The following is a 13,734-nucleotide window of genomic DNA, read 5'->3' on the forward strand; positions in this document are numbered from 1 at the left end:
CTGAGAATAATTCTGAGATATGAGAATTTAGTAACAAATTGGAGGATTGTACCATTTATTAAAACAGGAGTAGAGTGATATAATAAGCAGGGGTACAATTATTATGTATTTTTTTGTCTGCCTTTGTGTTTTGATTTGTTTTAAGGAGAAATTGTTCTGTCATTTTTATGCCACTGGAAATTATCTAGAAGAAAAGGAGAAATTTAGAATTTTAGGTGAATATTATTTCAGGAATGATGTTCTTTAAGAAGCCTAGAAAGCATGAGAATTAAATAAAAATTTGAGGAGTTAGACTGAACTTGGATTGGAACAGTAAATCCAGTCCCCCTGTGAGATAACCAGAGGCAGGGACTATGAGTAATACGAGCAGAGATGCAAGTAGATTCGTGTTGCAAATGTGAAGGGTTAGGGAGATCTGTTTGTACTTTCTAAGTGAATTATGAGGCAAACCTCATTGAAGGAGCCAAGGATTGAATTATTAGAAGTCTGAGGAGAGAGAAAAAATAGGATCTTATCTGTTTACATAGAAAAATTAATTTCCCAGAAAAATATAGAAGAATTGCAAGGCAGTGACATGTTTTATTTATTTATTTACTTATTTATTTATTTATATACTTGACATTATTTTACGTATTTTATGGTAGGCATTCTTGGTTTCTGGATTTTTTTACAAATCAAATAAGATTTTAACATATACAAAGATGACTAATCTAAAATTCTGAAATAACTTTATATATCAAAAATGGCTATAAAGACATTGATTAAATTTCTCTAACAGTTATATTAAAAATAAGAGTCTAATAAGGCCTTTAAAAATAAATAATTATAGACATGTTTTAATTTAACAGCTGTCTCCCCTATGAAAGGAACAATATAATTTTGTTTTTTCTTGAAACTGCTTATGGCTCGAACATGCCAGGACCATTCCTTTAACCCTATTACATGTGGAACGCCTCCAGACAGAGATGTTTTATATTTTTATATAATGTCTATGTCTTTCAAGTATAAATTAATTGTAAATATATATACCATAGGCCTTATATTGAACTTTTCTCTCTTTCACTTTTTGACACCCTCTCATCTGAAATATTTTCTAAGTTTTACTCAGAGTGATGATGTTAATAACATGAGTATAATAACAACAAATTGAGAATAAGCTAAAAACATTAAACTAGTGCATGATAAATTGAATCATGAAGGAATGTGACCTTATGTAGTCTTTGAAATAAAACAGTATTTATGAAGAGTTTCAATAACACAGATAATTTTTTGTTATAATACTAAGTGAAGGCTGATGATGATAAGTAAAAATACAGAAGCTGTAGCTGAACACAGGCTGGCTGGTGGGCTCCCTGAACCAGCCCAGCTTGTATGGGTTCTGGCTAAACCAGAGCATCAGGAGCCCACCTGCCTGAAATGGCCCCACACTGTCACCCAGCTGTTCTTTGATCATTTTTTTCTAGATTGATTCTCTCCCATGCATTGAGCTCCCTTCTAGCTTCAGCAGGGCAGAGTCCTTCTCCAGATGTGTGTAACTTACATCTGAGTATCTGGGAGTAGCTGAAGGACAGATAATTTCTTCCAAACATCAAGCCTCGGGATTATTGGAGCAAGCAGGAAGCCAGTAACCTCACTCTGTCTGTTAGAGGTGGAGGATTTTCCTATGGTTCCCCTCATTTCCTGTTGTGTATTTTCAGATGGATTAAATATTCTCCTGTTTCTAAAACAAAAAAACAAACAAAAAAATGCTAAGTGAAAAAATACAACAAAATTGCATGTGAAGTATTTTAAACACTTACTTCTTTGTTCCAAAAATGCTTAATATAGCGTCCAAAATTCCATACTATTTAGTGTGACAAAAATATATTTAACATGGGAAATGACTGAAAAGGAAAAATTATTAGAGTAAATAAAATGAAACCATATTGAATTTGTCATTCTAAAACTCTGCCAAAAGATATCACACTGGCTATTTTGGACACAATTTTTTTTTCTAACTATCCTCAAAACCATGTTTTCTTAATACTAAATCACAAAAGATCAGTTCTATAGTTTTGAGCATCTGCTAGAGAAAGCAAATGAGCTGCTCCTCAGAAGTGCAGCTAAGCCTGACACAGACATCTGTAAGACTTGCCTGTGCTAGCCCATACTACTTAGCATTCGTAGGGCAGCTATAATTCTCTTCAGCAGAAAGGGGATGAAACAGAAAGGAAATACATAAACAGGTTTCCTATAAATAATATTGTCATAAATATACAGTTAAAAAGAGGAAATTACTCTGCTCTGGCTCATCAAAAGTCAATCCAAAAGGTCATAACTCATTTATTTGCATTAAAGTGAGAATACTCCTGTTAGTCTTGCTGCTGAGGATGATAATGATCTTGATGAATTACTTTATCTACAAGTTTTTTAAGTAGAAATAATAAGCCACTAATATGCTGGCCTACAATCACACTCTCCCACGAAATGCACTATAGTGATACTAATGTGAGTGAATTATTTCAGGCACTAATGCTTGGGACCACATATATTTTGGAATGCATTTTTTAAATTTTTTGAATAGTAATATAATACATAGAATGCATACTACATCACAGTTCATTAACAAATCTGTTAGTATTTCTGCAGGAAAAAAAAGAAATATTCTCATTTGGTCAGATTTAAAAAACTATAAATGGCATCACATTTAAAGCATTATTTGCTAACAAATGAATTTACAAAAACTTGCAAACTTTTGGTTTTCACTGTGTTTGTTTTATTTTACTTTATTTTATTTTGGAGTAGTAGACATGGGATATTGACCTGAGCATTCAGGGTTGCTGTGAAGGTTCAGGGTGATTATTTAAATTATTTGCCTAATGCATAGTCCTTGCTCAAAAACATTACTTACTTTGTCCATGTTACTAGCAGGCCACAGGTCTGATCCAACATGCCATTTTTATAGGCCTGTGTTATTGCAAAAACAGAAACTTGGAATTCCTTGCTGCATGTCCAACAGTGAAATCAGAGACAGGTTTTTATGTGGTACTGTTAGACTGCAAAACTAACAAGAACTTTAAATATTTCACTCAAATATTTGGCTTTCATTTGATTTTTGATACAAAAGTAGGACAACAGTTTTACATTTTGAAATTGTAAGACCTAGAGATATTATCTTTATTCATTCAGTAAGATTTTGCAAAGTGCTTAATGCATCATGTATGTTTCTAACTCCCCAGTTCTTCTCGAACTGAAGGACTGCAATATGCCTCTGCAAATAATTTAGTGCACTGGAATGCTTCCCTTCTTGTTTTAGTTTAGTGTGCTGTATTTACTTAAGACTGATATTTGCCATCTAACTGACATTAATATAGTTAACACTAGTTCATAAAGCTGAGTTCAAATCATATATATAAACCTAATTTAAATCTTCCTCCTAAAGGTTTAAGAATTTTCTTGCCAGGAGTAATCTTTTTCTGCTATGTCACTGATATTATAGAACAAAGTAGCAACAATTTTACTTATAGCAATTTTGTTTGTTATAATAATCTTGCTTTCTGTGTCTACTATTTCTTTTATGCCATTCATGGGTAAATTATACAGAATATATCACAATACTGATAAATATGCTGTACTATCATATGCTTCTTAAATTTAAAAGATTTAAAACTTTTAAATCTTTTCTTCTTTACACATTGCAAAATGTTATTAATTGTGATGTTCTGAAATAATGTTAAAAAAATTCTCAAGATACTTACAATTAAGGTTTTTTAAAAGGCAGATCTTTAAATCACATGGAGCAGACTCCTGCATTTGTTTCTTCAGAATGTCATATCTCAGTCCCCATTAGAGTGATTCCAGTCGGACTAGAACACCTAAATCATTATTCTTTCATTCTTAATGCAAAATAAAAGGAAAAAACAAAATTATAAAATATGACTTTAACTTTGCTTCTGTGTGAAAATATCTATTAACTTAGAAGAACACACACTACATGCATAACACCTGTTTACCATCTACCTACAGATATACATAAAATATTAACATTAGATAAATCTATTCTTTCTCCATCCATCTTTCTTTGCATATTTTAGGTATCTTTAGGAAGTTTCCTTCAGAATAAGGAAGTAAGAATTTTGCATTAAAGTGAGAATACCCCTGTTATCCTTGCTACCATTGCTGCTGAGGATGATAATAATCATAATTAATTATTTTCTCTACAAGCATTTTAAGTAGAAATAATAAGCCACTAATATGTTGGCCTACAATCACCCTCTCATGAAGTGCACTATAATGATAAGAATTAGAAATACTAATATATAATGTGTTAGTATCACATTAATATCACATTACTGATATTAGTATAATGTAATACTAATGTAATATGCAATGTAATTGGTGATACTAATATAGTGTGATAATAATCTGTTTACAACAGATGACTAGATTCTTCGATTCACTATGATCTTACTTAATAACTATTTCATATTGGTGATGACAAAGTTTCCAACTGATTATCACTAAAAACCTAGCAACAAAGTTTGACTTGGTATTCCCAATCTTGTATAGTGACATTCAATCTTATTATTAAAAATGACTTGACTTTATTAATGATACACTTCCATGGAATCTTTATGCACAGTTGGAGATCCACTGATGTCTGCTGGGGTTTTGTGTGTGTGTTACTCTGTTTATGTTAAAAAATCTAACTTCTAGTGCCATATGCTTAAATCATTACTCTTTAAAAATCCACAAAAGTATGTATTGACATAGATTTACCAAAGAATAATAGCATTATTTTGCAATAATAGGACCCACTCCATTAAAGAAAATGCTCATTAGTAACATATCTGTTTTGCCTTGAGCGAGTCATTATGAATCATTATTTCAATTTGTAGAAAATGATATATGAAAATTTCCAAAGATGTGTCAATATGGGTTCATCAATTGCAGCAAATATTCTACTTTGGCAAAGATTTTGATAATGGGGGAGGCGAGGCATGTGCAGGTTCAAGGAATATATAGAAAATTTCTGTTCCTTCCTCTCAATTTTTCTGTGAACTCAAAATTATTCTTTAAAAAATGATAAAGTCTTAAAAATTACAGAAAAACTTCAAGCCATCATCATTTAGGCTAATCCAAGTGATTCAAAAAGCATTTTAACATCACAATTTTATATCTAATGGACCAAGAAGAGAGAAATACTGTTTCTTATTTGCAAGCCTGCTGTGATAAGCTCCCTGCAGTCACAAGAACCAAGGAAAATTGAGGAAAAACACCATTTTGAAGGAGGTGAACTGAGGTTGGCTGTTATGAAACACACTATCTCATATAGACAATTATTATGGAAGGCTCCTTTACGAACAAACCTTGGTGACAGTAGGAGAGATAGAATTTTAGACTTCAGATATAATTTGTTTATTGCACTTATTCTTACATAGTATTAGAAAATACACGTATTTGAAACATTGTAAAAATATTTTTTTTTTTTTTTTTTTTTTTTTTTTTGAGACGGAGTCTCGCTCTTGTTACCCAGGCTGGAGTGCAATGGCGCGATCTCGGCTCACCGCAACCTCCGCCTCCTGGGTTCAGGCAATTCTCCTGCCTCAGCCTCCTGAGTAGCTGGGATTACAGGCACGCGCCACCGTGCCCAGCTAATTTTTTTGTATTAATAGAGACGGGGTTTCACAATGTTGACCAGGATGGTCTCGATCTCTCGACCTCGTGATCCACCCGCCTCGGCCTCCCAAAGTGCTGGGATTACAGGCTTGAGCCACCGCGCCCGGCCAAAAATATTTTTTAATGCCATTGAGACTATTTTTAAATTATTTTATGAGAGTAATGCTAATTTATTTTGTTTCTTATGTTACATTTTACTCATCTAAACATCACAGAAATCTTAGGAAATAGACACAATGTATATCACTGTTTTACTACTGAGGAAAAAGAATATAGAAGACTAAAAACCTTGCCTGCTTGTTTAAGCTAGAATTCAAATGCTAAATGTCATAATCTTAACCACTAAACAATAGATATACTCACTTTTTTTTCAAAAATAAATTAATATTTGATTTAAAATGTGCTGGGCAAATATTAACATAGAGAGCTCTCTGATACTGGAACAAAAGAAAGACTGACTTTTGAAATGGACATCACATCAATGTTTGAACATAGATCAGTGCAATATACTAAATCACTGTCTTATTTTATTTCATCAGTTAGGTAACCCTACACATATTACCTAATATCTTTTATTTATGTTTATGTTCTCTACTCTTTCCCTAACTAGTTTGAACAAAAATAAAATAATTAATAATGCCTGGAAATAGGTCGAAGAAAATGGGCAGAAAAAGGGAAGGATTGTGCTAAATTGTAAAATTGTCTGGAATTAGCCTCCATTCCAGACAACATGAACTAATAGAGACCAGATTCAGCCTCTTGCTAAACAGATCAAGGAAAAAAAAATAATATAAGAAACAATTTGTGAGACACTGGATATCAGGCAGTGAAGGACAGTGATCTCTCAGAAATGGGAAATAAATGTGAGCATCACAATTACTTGATACACATTCCAAGTTAGGGAAGATCTGATGGCAAGATACATAGACTCCTTCACTTAAGGAACTGGAGCTGAGTCTCTGCATACCATATTAAGTAGAATGTGCTGAACAGAGTACCAGAGAGGATACAGGTGAATAGAAGAAATATTTTGGAGAACTACAGATGGTCTTTATTGAGAGGTCAACATAATATTGATAGGTAGATAAGAGAAAAAGGGAGAATGGAGATTGGTTGGGAAAAATGGAAAATAAATGACATAACAGATTAAACATTACTATATCAATAATTAAATAAAATATATGGTTCAGATTAAGATGACTGACTAGAGGCATCCAGAACTAACTTCCTCCACAAAGCAAGGATAAAAACAGCAAGTAGATAATCACATGGTGAATATGGTGTCTAAGAGAGTAGAGAGTACACTGCAATTCAGCAAGGAAGTAACAAGCATCCTCTGAGGCATGGAAAGCTGAGATGACAGCCAGGAGAAGGAAGCAATGCAGGCAGCTAGTATCAGCGTGGAGCCAAAAGGGGTTTCTCTATCATGGGGAAAAGATAAGTGGAAGGTCCCTAACAGTTAATCTTTCCATACAGACACCTGAAATCCTAGCTATAGGAGAGCCTCTCATCCCTCACAGACCCTGAGCCTATTTTAGGAAGCGGCCTGAGTACATGCATCTACATTTGGAGCTGGAATTCACATTGGGCCTCCCCTCCATTACCAGAACCAAGCAGAGGTAGCATGGTATCATTTTGAGAATAGAGTCACCACTAGACTAGATCCTGTCCAGCAGCCCAATAGCCCCTACATATCCATATCCTTAAGGCCCCATTGACATCCCCAACATCCTCCCAGAGGGCTTCTTCATTGCAACACCAGCTGGACCCAGCACTGCAATCATATCCCTGGCATCTGAGCCCATGCAGAACACTAAACCATGATGAACAGATGGTCAAGCACATTGCAAGGCTACCCACAGGATATAGAAAGTAGCAGTGCCTTTTCCCCAGAGGCTGAGAGCTGCCTGCCAAGGCCATCAGCATGGGCAGTGACCTCAACCCCTCCAGTGGTGGGGCCACTGAACACCTGTATATGCCACCTGAGGACCTGCGGACGGATCCACTCAGGCTGCCTCTGCTACTGCCAGTGCCCAGATGTGCCACCCAGGGAACCAATGACCATTCAACCCAGGACCTTCCACCACCACTATCTGATACACTCACGCCTTCCAGGAACAAGGCTGCTGCATGCTGCTACACACTGTCCAGGGGCCCAGTGATCAGCCCATCAAGGACCCATGACCACTACTTCCAGTATCCATCTGTGCCCACTAGGATCCCAAGTATTGCAACACTTGGCACTCCTATCCCCAGTAAAGCCATGCCACAGCTCACAAAGAACTGCAGCCTGAGCCACTGAAGGACACACAGACAACACTGAAGAAATCATATGGAGACTAAGCTACTACATCCAGCTAGAAACAAAGCCAAGCACCTGCTCAACCGACACTGTGAATACATCCCTGGGGAAATGTCTTACCACACAAAAGTTACTTCATAAAATTAGAAAAAGTATAGATATCAATGTAGAGACTCAAGAAATGCAAAAAAAACCCAGAAACATGACATCTCAAAAGGGACACATTAATTCTCAATTAACAGACCCCAAAGAAAAGAAAATTTATGTAATACCTGAAAAAATAAAAATAATGATCTAAAGGAAACTCAATAAGCTACAAGAGGACACAGACATACAATCCAAATAAATCAGTAAAACTATTCACTATCTGAATGAGAAATTCAATAAAATACATATTATAGAAAATGCACCAAATCAAAATCTTGGAGCTGAAACATTTAATAAATAAAATTAAAAGTACAATTAAGGGCTGCAAGAATAGGCTAGATTGAGCAGGAAAAAAAAATCTGAACTTGAATACAAATCTTTGAGAAAAACTGAGTCAGATAAGAAAAGAATAAAAAAATTTAAAAGTGTGCATGGCATAAGATCACATGAAGCAAACTAATTTTTAGTTTGTAAATTCTGGAAAAAGAAGAGATGGGAAAAGGCATAGAAAAAATAATAGCTGAAAACTTCCCAAGATGTGGGAGAGATACAGACATAAAGATAAAGAAAGCCCAAACATTCTAAAACAGACTAAACTCTGGAAAAGACAACTTCCAAGGAACACTGTCAAAAGTCAAAGACAGAGAGAATTCTAAGAGTAAGAGAAAACCATCAAGTCAAATATAAAAGAATCCTCATCAGAATAACAACATTTCTCAGCAGACACCTTACAGGGTATGAAAGAATGGAATAATATATTCAAAGTTTAGAAAGTAAAACAATATTCTGTTCTTTAGAAATGAAGGAGAAATGAATCTCTCCCAGGCAAGAAAAAACTGAGAGAATTTATCATTCATGTTTGTGATAGATCATCCCTACAAAAAATGTTTAAGGGAGTTTTACAGCTGAAAGTAAAAGGATAATATTTACCATCATGAAAATACAGGACAGTATCAAACTCACTAGTAGAGCAGACACACAAGCAAGAGAAAGGAAACAACTATCATCACTACAAAAATCCACCAAATTGCAAAGTAAACAATAAGAGAGAAAGGAATAAAGATTATAAGAAGCAATCAGAAATAATTAGCAAAATGACAGGAGTAAGACCTCATGTATCAATAACAAAGTGGAATGTAAATGGTTTAAATTCCTCATTTTAAAGATATAGACTGGCTGAATAGAAACCAAGATACAAGTACATACTGCCTAGAAGCAGCTCACTTCACCTGTAAAGACAGATATACTGCAAGTGAAGGGATAGAAAAAGATATTCCACACAAATGAAAAGCAAATGTATGCAAAAAGAGCTATACTTACATCAGACAAAATAGATTTTAAGTCAAAAAATTTAAAATCAGACAAAGAAGGTCATTTTATAGTGATAAAATGGACATATGAGCTCCAAATGGAACATCCAGATATATAAAGCAAATACTATTACACGTATAGGGAGAGATAGACCCTAATACAATAATTGTTAGGAATTTCAACACCTCACTGTCAGCACTGGATGTTAGGCAACACCCCACTGTCAGCATTGGACACAACATCTAGATATTAGATGAACAAGGATACTTTTGACTTAAACTGCATTTTATACTACATGGACTCAACAGACATTTACAGAACATTTCATTCAACAGCTGTAAAATACATATTCTTCTTATCAACAATGAAACAGTTTTCAGAATAGACCATGTGTTAAGCCACAAAACAAGTCTCAGTAAAGTTTTTAAAATCAAATTCATTTCAAATATTTCCTTAAACCACAATGACATAAAACTACAAATCAATAACAACAAACTTTAGGAAATATACAAACGTGAAAATGGAACAGGATACTTTGGAACAATCAATAAGCCAATGAAGAAATTAAGAAGGAGAGGAAGTTCCAAGATGGCCGGTTAGGTGCAGCTCAGGATTGCAGCTCCGAGTGAAAGTGCAGAGGGTGAGTGGACACCGCATTTCCAGATGGATTTTTATTGCCCACAGACCAGGAGATTCCCAGGCGGAGGAGCCCCACGGGTTGCCAGGGAAGCTGTTTTGGCCAGCATGGCTGTTTTGCCTGCACCCCGGCGCAGCAGCTCCCGGTGCAGAGTAAACGGGACTGTGTTCCCACTTAGCCAGCAAGGGGAGCTGAAACAGGGAGCCGGGCCAGGAGATTCCCGGGCAAAAAAGCGACACGAATCTCAGAGCCGCGGTTTCAGCTGGCACAGTGGGTTGCCGCATGGGAAATCACAGATCCCGGCGCCTATTCAACAGGCAACCAGGACACCTGGGAGAGAGCTGACCGTTCAACTAAAAGACAAAAGGCTCTGAGGCAGGGAACCAGGAGATCAGGCCTGGCTGGTCCCACCCCCACAAAATCAAAAACAAAAACAAAAAAACAGCAATTGGAAACGCCCTGGGTTGAGAGTTTCACAGCAAGTACAGCTGAACCCGGGACAGTCCAGCTCTTTCGGGGAGGGGCGTCCGCCATTACTGAGGCACTCCACCATTACAGAGGCTGTGCACCATTCCTGAGGCAGCCTGCCATTGCTGAGGCAACCCGCCATTGCTGAGGCAACCCGCCATTACAGAGAGAGTCTGTCATTACAGAGGCGGGCCAACATTACGGAGGCAGTTCTAACTACACCCATATAAACAGGACTGCAGGGAAGTTGACACGGCAGCTGGGCGGAGTCCACAGCAGCTCAGCGAAGCCTCTGCAGGCTGAGAGTGACTAGGCTGGCTCCTTGTGGGCAGGGCAGCCCTGAAGGAAAAAAAAAAAGGCAGCAGCACAGCGGAAACTCAAAATGCCCTAACTCACAGGGACAGAACACTTGAGATAAAAAAGGGGTGTTTATGAGTTCTGCTGCTGCAGACTTAAATTTACTGGCCCAGCAGCTCTGAATGAACAATGGGGCTCAGAGCTCAGTACCTGAGCTAATATAAAGGACAGACTGTTTCCTCAAGCAGCTCCCTGACACGTGTATATCCAAAGAGTCACCTCATAAAGGAGAGCTCAGACTGACATTTGGCAGGTATCATTCTGGGACAAAGCAGAAGAAGAAACTGGTAGCAACCTTCACTGTTCGGCAGCTGCTCCAAGTGATCCCCAGGCAAGCAGGGCCTAGAGTGGACCTCAGCAGTCCTATAGCAGAGAGGCCAGACAGTTAAAAGGAAAACTAAGAAACAGAAATAACTTCATCAACAACAAACAGGACATCCACTCAGAGACCCAATCAGAAAGTCAACAACTACAAAGCCGACAGGTGGATAAATCCACAAAGATGGGAAGAAACCAATGCAAAAAGGATGAAAACACCCGAAACCAGAACACCTCTCCTCCTACAAGGGATCACAACTCCTCACCAGCAAGGGAATAAGACTGGATGGAGAATGAGTGTGATGAAATGACAGAATCAGCCTTCAGAAAGTGGGTAATAAGAAACTTCCATGAGCTAAAAGAACATGTTCTAATCCAATGCAAAGAAACTAAGAACCTTGAAAAAAGATTTGACAAAATGCTAATGAGAATGGACAACTTAGAGAAGAACATAAGTGAATTGATGGAGCTGAAAAACACAACAAGAGAACTTCGTGAAGCATGTACAAGTTTCAACAGCCAAATTGACCAAGCAGAAGAAAGGATATCAGAAGTCAAAGATCAACTCAATGAAATAAAACGAGAAGGCAAGATTAGAGAAAACAGGGTAAAAAGGAATGAACAAAGTCAACAAGAAATATGGGACCATGTGAAAAGACCTAATTTACGTTTGATAGGTGTACCTGAATGTGACGAAGAGAATGAATCCAAGCTGGAAAATACTCTTCAGGATATTATCCAGGAAAACTTCCTCAACATAGCAAGGCAGGCCAATATTCAAGTCCAGGAAATACAGAGAACACCACAAAGATATTCCTCAAGAAGAGCAATCTGAAGGCACATAATCATCAGATTCACCAGGGTTGAAATCAAGGAGAAAATACCAAGGGCAGCCAGAGAGAAAGGTCGGGTTACCCACAAAGGGAAGCCCATCAGACTCACAGCAGATGTCTCAGCAGAAACCCTACAAACCAAAAGAGAGTGGGGGGCCGATATTCAACATCCTTAAAGAAAAGAACTTTCAACCCAGAATTTCATATCCAGCCAAACTAAGCTTCATAAGTGAAGGAAAAATAAAATCCTTTGTGAACAAGCAAGTACTCACAGATTTCATCACCACCAGACTGACTTTACAAGAGCTCCTGAAAGAGGCGCTACACATAGAAAAGAACAACCAGTACCAGCCACTCCAAGAACACACTAAATGGTAAAGAGCACCAACACAATGAAGAATCTACATCAACCAACGGGCAAAACAGCTGGCTAGCATCAAAATGGCAGGATCGAATTCACACATAACAATATTAACCCTAAACATAATTGGACTAAATGCCCCAATCAAAAGACACAGACTGGCAAATTGGATAAAAAGCCGAAACCCATCAGTGTGCTGTATCCAGGAAACCCACCTCACATGCAAGGATACACAAAGGCTCAAAATAAAGGGAGAGAGGAAGATTTACCAAGCAAATGGAGAGCAAAAAAAAGCAGGAGTTGCAATTCTCATCTCTGATTAAATAGACTTTAAAGCAACAAAGATCAAAACAGACAAAGAAGGACATTAGATAATGGTAAAAGGATCAATGCAACAAGAAGAGCTAATGATCCTAAATACATATGCACCTAATACAGGAGCACTCAGATACATAAGGAAAGTTCTTAATGACTTACTAAGAGACTTAGACTCCCACACATTAATAGTGGGAGACTTCAACACACCATTGTCAATATTAGACAGAGAAACGAGACAGAAAATCAATAAGGATATCCAGGACTTGAACTCAGACCTGGACCAAGCAAACCTAATAGACATTTACAGAACTCTCCACCCCAAATCCACAGAATATACATTCTTCTCAGCACCACATCACACCTACTCTAAAATTGACCACATAATTGGAAGTAAATCACTCCTCAGCAAATGCAAAAGAACGGAAACCATAACAAACAGGCTCTCAGACCACAGTGCAATCAAGTTAGAACTCAGAATTCAGAAACCAACCCAGAACCGCACAGCTTCATGGAAACTGAACAACTTTCTCTTGAATGTTGACTGGATAAACAATGAGATGAAGGCAGAAATAAAGATGTTCTTCAAAACCAACGAGAATGAAGACACCACATGCCAGAATCTCTGGGACACATTTAAAGCAGTCTCTAGAGGAAAATATATAGCAATAAGTGCCCACATGAGAAGAAAGGAGAGAACTAAAATAGACACCCTATCATCAAAATTGAAAGAGCTAGAGGAGCAAGATCAAAAAAACTCAAAACCTAGCAGAAGACAAGAAATAACTAAGATCAGAGTAGAACTGAAGGAGATAGAGACATGAAAAACCCTTCAAAAAATCAATAAATCCAGGAGCTGGTTTTTTGAAAAGATCAACAAAATAGACAGACCACTAGCCAGATTAATAAAAAAGAAAAGAGAGAATAACCAAATAGATGAAATAAAAAACAATAAAGGGGATATCACCACAGATTCCACAGAAATTCAAACCATCATCAGAGATTATTACAAATAACTCTATGCACA

General features: G+C 37.0%; 1 long non-coding RNA gene across 2 annotated transcripts in view; it reads right to left on the minus strand.

The window, feature by feature from the left end:
- Positions 1-570: 570 nt before the first annotated feature.
- The window catches only part of LOC110567736 (uncharacterized), a 218,780-nt gene continuing 205,616 nt past the window's right edge, over positions 571-13,734 (minus strand). For both annotated transcript variants that reach the window (XR_002478085.2, XR_010340260.1), the window contains 2 exons: positions 3,738-3,875; positions 571-1,720 (listed from right to left, as the gene is read on the minus strand). This is a non-coding gene — a long non-coding RNA (uncharacterized LOC110567736). The remainder of the gene's footprint in view (positions 1,721-3,737; positions 3,876-13,734) is intronic.

This window comes from Aotus nancymaae, unplaced genomic scaffold, assembly GCF_030222135.1.
Source record: "Aotus nancymaae isolate 86718 unplaced genomic scaffold, 86718_ANA_hifiasm-v0.15.2.pri h1tg000108l, whole genome shotgun sequence".
Classification (NCBI taxonomy): domain Eukaryota; kingdom Metazoa; phylum Chordata; class Mammalia; order Primates; family Aotidae; genus Aotus; species Aotus nancymaae.